The sequence below is a fragment of the Carlito syrichta genome, unplaced genomic scaffold (genome assembly GCF_000164805.1).
Source record: "Carlito syrichta isolate Samal-C Ts95f unplaced genomic scaffold, Tarsius_syrichta-2.0.1 Scaffold316722, whole genome shotgun sequence".
Lineage (NCBI taxonomy): Eukaryota > Metazoa > Chordata > Mammalia > Primates > Tarsiidae > Carlito > Carlito syrichta.
In genome coordinates this window covers 1,782-10,463 of record NW_007260818.1, presented here as the reverse complement: position 1 = coordinate 10,463, position 8,682 = coordinate 1,782, and the positions used below count along the sequence as shown (strand labels likewise).

Genomic DNA, 8,682 nt, shown 5'->3' with positions numbered 1-8,682 from the left:
GGTATAGGGGAGGGCGCAGATTCTCAGATGACTCCATTTCAATAATTTGACTTTTATTTCTCAATTAGTGTCTGTTCCCAAGATTTTAGTGCTTTTTACCAACTCATTAAAAAAAATCTTTCACAAGGTAGGGTGACCATCAGATCTAAGTGTTAAACTTTAACCAAGCAAGTTCTTAATGGTGCCTTTTCCCCAAGGAACCAACCCTCTTCTTTGCTGCAATAGTAGAAGTTTCAATAAAAAGTAAATACACAAAGTGAAAGAAAATTGACAAAAGTATTGATATCTACATAGCAAAGTTCTGAACACGTTGTCTAATATACATAAAGAAAGAAAAAAATGTCAAATACTTATTTATATAAGTACTGATACTTAAAAAATAATAACCAAGCTTAAATCCCTAGATTTATAGTTTAAAAAATAAGAAACACAAGAACATTTGATAAAGTAAAATCTTTGAAGTAAAGTGATACAATTCTACAAAATTTGCAAATCTGGGAAAAAATGACTCATCCAAGTAGCAGACATGGTAGGTGGAGAGTTTATCTGACTCCAGCCACCTCATTCTACAAAACTGTGTATTGACATTGCATATAATCATGTAAAGTGTTAGTAACAAAAGATTGTGGAAGATATAAAAAGGGAAGTCATCGTGTTCCTAAAGGTTAAGGGCAATACATGAACTGAGGGATGCTGTTTGCATTAAATAGGTAATTGGAGGAAAATGGTGGTGATTATGAAACCACAGGGAGCAAGTGATGGTGGTTTCAGCCTCTGGACAGAGAGGAGGAAGGAAAAGCTGACTAAGGTCTTAGAGTAAAGAAGCATGAGGAACTCTTTTTTTGGTTTTGTTTTGAAATACTAGATAATTTAATTTTTTTAATTTAAAAATGTGGGGTACAATTCAGGGTTAAGTATACAAACGTTGACTATGCAGGTCCCCTTGTTGATGAGGTGTGCCCCTCCCTCCCCTGACAGTTTCCCTCAACTGCCAATCCCACCGCCCCTCCCCTGGCAGTTTCTCACTACTGCCAATCCCTTTCTTAGAGGATTATAATTGTCCAAGGTCTGCTTATGAGTTAGAACACACGGTACTCTGTCTTTGGTTTCTGTGATAGATCACTGAGTATGGTAGACTCTAAATGCATCCAAGATGCTGCTAAATCTGTATGTTTGTCCTTCTTTATGACTGCATAATATTCCATTGTGTATATGTGCAAATTTTTTTTTAATTCAGTTCAGGTTTGGTGGGCAGCATGGTTGGTCCCATGTTTTTGCTTTTGTGAACAGAGCTGCAATAAACATGTCTGTGCAGGTATCTTTTTTGTAGAATGATGTGAGTTCCTCCAGGTATATTCCCAATATGGGGATTGCTGGGTCCCCCTATAGGGAATATGCCTGGAGGAACTCTTAATATTGTTGCATTTCGCCAGGAGCACCCAATCCAGGGGACCAGATGAAGCACAAAAATGTTTAGAACCGACGAGTGGTGTTACTTCCAAATTTCTAATAAAAAGTGTTGCGGGTTTCAAAATCTTCACCTACTATGTCTAACACTCCGCTATTTTGCAGGTTTCTGGAATTTACAGTCAGTATCATTTGTATAATGGAGCTGTGATGTGGCTGGGAAGAGAACAGAATGCTCATTTATGGGAAAACGGGCCGTTCTGGTTACAACACGGGAGAGCTCAGCGTGGCCTCAGGCGAAGGAGAGCGTCACAGCAAACCCTGGGAGACCAAGAAGATGTGTGCCTGTTGGAGAGTGGGACAAGCCCATGGACATGGGCACAGTTATAAATATTTTTCGTGTTACAGGGATGGTTGTGAATTTGACCAACCTCAGAAATTATAGGATGCAATTACGAAGTCCTTTGATGATCTTGATCTTCGATGTCTTATTCCTTGCCAGTGGTGAGAGCAGGACAGAAAATGCAGCTGTGTGTGTTGGGGAAAACCTCCAGAAATTTCTTTTTGTGAGACTCCTTTATAATAGTATACAAAACTGGCAATTATATTGCAGTGAATAAAGAACATTCACTCTGGGAAGTCAACTTTGTAGAAATACTACAATTTTCACTTATTTGGAAAATATCGTTATCTCTTGGAGTATTCAGAGGCCATCACATAATTTTTGCCCACTACATTTTGTTTTGGACTGTCTGAGTTATTGAAGGCATTCAAACTGTAAGACTTGAAATCTATTCTAAATAAAAATTTATAAGATATACTGAATGTCATTTAGAAAGTGTTTTGTGTGGAGATTGAAAACCACTTTATTTCTACCATAATGTTTTAAATGTAAAATATTTTGAAAACAAAGAAGATTTGACTTTGTTATTGTTTTCTCCAATAATACGATTATTGATATCTATTTCATCAGGATGCATATAAATGGTAAAATGCTTATACAATTTGGATTAGGTGAATCTTATTAAAAATAAAATATAGAAGATAATCGAAGCTGCAAATATTGACAATGTCTTTTTAATAAATTGAACCCCTTGATTATTTCTTCTGGGGTAAAGGCTCAAGTTTATTCTGTGAAGTTAGACACACAAATCATCGGAGGTGATGTATGGCAGATGAATGTACAGTGATGATGGAAATGTTGATTTAATGCACATTGTTCATTGCAATTTTGCACAGATTATTGAACTATGAATTACTAGTGAAGAAAAACACATTTAGCACGTCAAGACAATCAACCATTTATTATGGACATTTCCTATGTTTCCACATTTTCTGCCCAAATTGAGCAACTTTAATTCAAATAACCGAAGTGTATTCAATTATTTTAATGCTATTACTATAGTCACCTTCAGAAGGATAATTTTCAGTATGAATTTGTTTTCCTTGCTATCTCCATTTTGTTCTAGTCACTTAACTTACCTACTTAATTCACACTATTAAAAATAAATATATAATCTGATAAAATATTAGGGGACATTCAGGATGATATTCCATCATTTTATGATACAATGACATAATCAGGGAGTAAAGTAGAAAAATAAGCAAAAAATTTAAATTATGAAGAATATAAAAATGAAATAAAATGTTAAAATAAATAGGCTAAAAGAGCTTTTGTGTCAGCTTTGCACCTCTCAGAGAAAGGTCTATGAATCTGTCCTCACAATGGATAACCTACTGATACACATTTAACAGCTGTCATTAAAATAAATTTTTACGGGGCAAAGACAACTGTTTGCTGATGAGCAGAGGAACTGTAACCTCACCAAAGTGCATCATTTAGAAAGTGTTGTACATATAATAAGTGAGTACTTTTATTATTCATTATTATTATGTAAATTCTTATTAAATGTATACTTCCTTCCATTTAGATGTTAACTTGTCTCCTTCTCCATAATTTTATTAGGCCATATGTATATCTCAAACATAGGCTAGGCAATATATTTTGTAAGATTTCAAAACTATTTTAAACAACATGTCCTTTTCCAGTCCTTTAATGAATGCAAAGTGGATCCCTACTACCTATCTTTGAAAATCTGCATTTTGTAAAATAATTTTTAAAAATAAATCTTTTTGAATAGCCCATCTAGTTAAGCTGTGCTAGCTGAATATTAGAACTTTGTCAAATCCTAGAAGCATGTCTAATAATGTCATTTGAGGGCATTACTGCATTTTAAAGAATAAAATAATATTAAGATTTATAACTTTGTCAGGTGATATAACAGAGATATTGCCAAAAATCTTTCCATGATTATTAGCTTGCTAAAAATAAAACAAACCCACACACCTGATGCAAGCTGTTATGTACAAAATAATTTGCTAGTTGCACAGTCCCCTGGGAGGCCAGCATGAATCTATATGCCTGAGTGTTATTTCATCTCATTTCTAGGGTTCATGTGCTGCAGTCTTGATCATATTTTCAAAGTAAAGATGGGAGCAACCTCAAGTTCAGGTCTTTTCTCGACAAAATAAAAAATGTGACATCAGTATCATTTGACCAGGTGATAACAAACTGGACAAATAAGGTATTTTCTTTCATTGGAGGTTGGCAATGTTTTGCTGATTTTAAAATTTGTAATTTTAAGTTAAAGATTTTCAATTAAATTTCATCTGTGGGTGAGAGTTCAAACTAATGAAAACCTGGGGAAGACAGAATTTTTCAAGTCTTCATGTGGAATCTGTAATCCTTTCATTCAAGAGGCAATGATGTTAAACATTTTACAGTAATGCGTTAGTCTTTCCCCAAACAGAGAGCCCACTTTAGTGCAATGCTGGCAATATCTAGGTGTCTTGCAGTATGGGGGCACAACTGATTATTTCTCCCGGGCTGCCAGTTTGTTGAGTGGTTTCATATCTGCTAAGAAGAAACTGTCAATGGGTGTCTGCTCAGACTCTTAAAGAATGGATGTGAGAGGTCTCTGTGCCAGGTCTCCGTGGGACGTCTGTGGGGGCCATCTCATCCATGATAAGAACTCTGAGTTCAGTGTGGGAGGACACTATGCCTGGTACCTGGTGAGAACTCTGCCTGAGGTCTCTGTGTGGGAAGTCTGTGAACTCTCTGATGTAGGGATCTATGTGAGGATGTGAGGTCACTGAGGCAACATGTGATGTCTCTGAGGCAACATGTGAGGTCTCTGAGGCAAAAAGAGGTCTCTGTGGGAGAACTCTATGGGGCACCAGGAGATCTCTGTGTGTCATCTCTGTGTGGGGTCTCTGTATGAGGCATGGGTGAGAGATCTGTGAGGGGAGTATCTGTGGGTGGTGCCTGTGTGGGTCTCTGTCAGTGGTCTCTGGGTAAAGCACCTGTGTGAAATATCTATGTGAGGTCTCTGTGGGAGGGACTCTGGGACTAGAGTCTGTGCGGGTCTCTGAGTCAGGCCCTTTGCCATCTCTGTGTGGCCTCCTTGAGGGCTGTGGGGAGTCTCTGCACGAAATGTCTGAGAGGACTCTCTGTGCGAGCTTTCGGTGTGGTGACCATAAAGCCACCCGAGGCCTATGTGTGTGGAATCCGTGCAAGATCTCTGCGAGGAGTAAAAGATCTCTCTGTGTTTCATCTGAGAAGTCTCTGTGTGGGTCTATGTGGAAGGTCTCTGTGTGGGTTCTCTAGGCAATGTCTCTGTGAGAGGACCCTGGGAAAATCACTGTGAGGCAGTGGAGATTTCTGTGTGTTACCTCTGGGAGGTCTCTATGTGAGATGTCTCTGTGAGGTCCCTGAGTGCTGTCTCTGGAAAAGGCTCCTGTCTGGCAGCTCTGTGTGAAGTCTCTAAGGCCTTTGTGGGGGACAATGTCTGAGGCTTCTAGGTGGTCTCTGCTTGAGAACTAACGGAGGTCTCTGTGTATAATCTGGGGAAATCTCAGTGTGGAGTCTCTGTGGGACAAAGTGAGAGGTCTCTCAGTGAGGTTTTCTATAGGCGGGTCTCCACATGCTATCTCTGTATGAGATCTCTCTGTGAGGTTCCTGTGTACTTTCTCTGAATGAGATGTCTCTGTGCAGTCCCTGTGTGCCGCCTCTGTGGAGATGTCTTTGTAGGGTTCCTGTGGGCTCTCTCTGTTTAAGATTTATTTCTGAAGTCCCTGCATGCTGTCTCTGTGTGAGATCTCTCTGGGAGGTCCCTTAGTGCTGTCTCTGTGTGAGATGTCTCTGTGGAGCCCCTGCATGCTGTGTCTGTGTGAAATATCTCTGTGAGGTCCCAGTGTGCCATCTCTGTGTGAGATCTCTCTGTGAGACCTCTGCATACTGTCTCTGTACGAGATGTCTCTGTGTTTCAACTCTGCATGGGGTCTCTCTGTGTGGTTTCCAGGGGAGGTCTCTGTGGGTCTCTTCATTGCCGTCTTCACTGCATATCCTGGAAGACTGGTAGCAGGACTAAGAGGCTTGCTCCTTGCTGTTTTCTTGGTGCATCAGTGCTGTCCATCCAGGGCACTTCTAGCAGGAGCCCCGGCATCTGCAGCCAGTTCCTCCACACCCCAGAACTTGCCTCTCAGTGTCCTGAGGGAGCCCAGTAGCAGCCAGGCACAGCCCTTCTGCCGTGGTCAGTGTCCTCGCTCTGTGCCTTCTTTTCCTGAGCTCCCGAGGGACTGGGGCCACTCTCATTTCTAGGTCCCAGCCTGTATTCTGGGTCTTCCTCTGTTGTCACTGCTGGGCCACCTGGAGACTGCCTCAGTCATCCAAACCCAAGACAAGGCCCGGCTCCAGGAGAAGCCCTGGGGTGCCAGCAGCCGGGTGCTGGGACGGTGCCCACTCCCCAGTAGGTGCCACATGTAGGGGAGGGAAGGACCATTCCTGGTGCAGGACTCTTCACTGGAGGGATGAAGCCCTGGAACTGTGCCTCCTACAGGCCCTGCATATGGCTCAAGTTATGGACAACTGTCCCTGCAGAAATGGTTCCTCCTCTCCCTGCTCTGTATGGAGCTTCTGATTTTCCATGTGGATGGAGACCCAGAGAAAAGGAAATCTGTGCTCAAAGCAGAGTGAGAGCAGAGCAGGGACCACCTCTGCACTGCCAACTTCCATCCATTTTGGACAGGTCATGCCCAGCTTCCTTTTGTGTTCAGATATTGTCTACTCGCCTCTTAACTTTCCTGTCTTTAGGACAGGCAGGAACTGGGAGCCAGGCCAGCCCCTCAGCCCTTCTAAGTTCCAACCTCTCACCTGGGAGCAGTCCTGGGGCCACGAGCTGTGAAAGGTCACCAGACTGCCTGGTCCTGCTTTTCCACTTATGGCCAACACATCCTTTCTAAAGCCCAACTGGTGAATATGTGCAAGCTTTATCAAAGTTGTTAAAAAATTCATCATCCCTGATTTGCTTTGCATTCTCTCTAGTCTGGCCCTGTGTGTCAGTATCAAAAGTGGTGTATCTAGGTCTGTGATCTGGGAAATGAAGCAGGATGGGACCTTCGGATGGGGCTAGGATGAGCCACGAAACCCCTGGCATCTCCTCCCCTGCAGGCCTGTAGAAGTCTGCGGGACATCACGGCACCCTCAAGCCCCTTTCATTCTGTGTTTGGCTCCAGGCTTTTCAATTCTTCTGCGTCCTACAGATGGTCCAGATAGCCCTACGGTCAGGTTACTGCACACACAGTCACACCCTGCTTCCTTCACCCAGAGATCCCTTCTGAAGTCGAGAGAAATGTAGGTGAGATAGACAAAGACAGGTGTCTCATGTACAGGGCTATTCTCCCACCTGGAGCAGGTGTGTTTATGGCCCTCGGCATCCTCTCTGAAGCACCCCCACCTACATGTGCACAGAACTGGAAAATCTGTCACTGCTGCCACTCTACAGGCTGATACAGGCAGAGGCAGTGGAGTGGAGATGCTGTGCTTTTCATGAAGGCTGAACTAGGAGGGGCCATCTCCATCCCAGCCTTTATCAGAGAGAAATGGAGCTTCCTGGGGCAGGTATTATCTCTTCCTCACCGAGGGGTTCAGGGGAAAGATGTCTGAACACAGGGCTCAGCACTTTCCCATACAAATCTCCACATTTTGTGACAAACATAAAGCTACTCAGCTCCAGCTCTTTCTGGACCCCCATGGGAATATTCAACTCTGGGATGCCTGCAAATCTGTTCCCTACAGTTTCATAAAGCTTCTGGTAGCGAGACAGTAGTGGAAAGATGAATGGAACCAGATTTCAGGGTGAGATCTTCACGGGTTTTTCTCAACTCATTTTAAGAAATGTTGTGTGTTTGTTGTTTGTGTGATGACAATATTCTGGAGATACAAGTTTCCATGAAGAAGCACAGAATGAAGATGGGCTTGCAACACCACTGTCCACTTCCCTCCATGCTCTGTCCCTTCTTGAAGCCAAAGCCCACCCCAAGCACGGTGCAGACAGAAGCCATTACCCCCTTTTGAGAAAAAAAGCATATATATTGGGAAACATTAAATATCTTGGATGCACTAACATGAGAAAAAACATTTTTTCTCTAGATGAACTAAGTTTCTTTCTTAGAAATATGTTTTTCTACCGGGAAAGACCAGAGAATAGTTTTCTGGCTGACCTCCCCAAAGGAGGCAGTGTCTGGGGCAGTGGCGGTGGTGACTGAAGGTTGTGGGCATTCTTGGCCTGTGCTGACAGGGGCTGAAGGGGGCCATGGACTTTCTGAGGAACAAGAACAGGGGATGCTTCAGGCCCTGTCACTCACTGCTGAACGGGACATTTTTCAAAGACTGCTGGTCTCTCAATTGGCTTTCCTTGGTAGGACAGCTCTGGTCTTTGAGGGTGGCTTCTTGATTGCTGGCTGTGAAACTTGGCCTTCTGCTTTGCTCTGGGTTGAAGTGGGGACGGTGGAGCAGAGAGAGCCACTGATTGGGGCTTGAAGCTCTTTTCTGTGCTGATTTACCTTCAAGGCATGATGTCCATGGTGAAGCATCATTTTCTCCTCCAGCATCTGTCCAACAGTTGTCATAAGCTCTTGCACTTCGGTGGTATTGCTGTCCACAAATCTGTTTCTCACTTGTTTTAGGCTCTGGGCAAAGATTGGTGCTGGTTTGCCCTTCTTCTTGGAAAAAGTCCACTGAAAAATTGCCTGATGCCTTTTTTGAAGTGACTTTCCAGAGGAACCTGTTTCTTTGCGAGCAAGAGCTGTTTGCATTCACATCCAAGAGTGGCTTCTGTTCTCCTGCCCTGGACCGGTTGAGGGGCTTCCAACTCTACAAGCTTTTCTTCATGCTTTTCTTGGCTGGGTTACCCATGGCCTTTTCTTTTGGGCATG

The 8,682-nt window shown here is 42.9% G+C and overlaps 1 pseudogene; it reads right to left on the bottom strand.

Moving 5' to 3' along the window:
• Positions 1-7,915: 7,915 nt before the first annotated feature.
• The window catches only part of LOC110594633, a 2,543-nt pseudogene continuing 1,776 nt past the window's right edge, over positions 7,916-8,682 (bottom strand).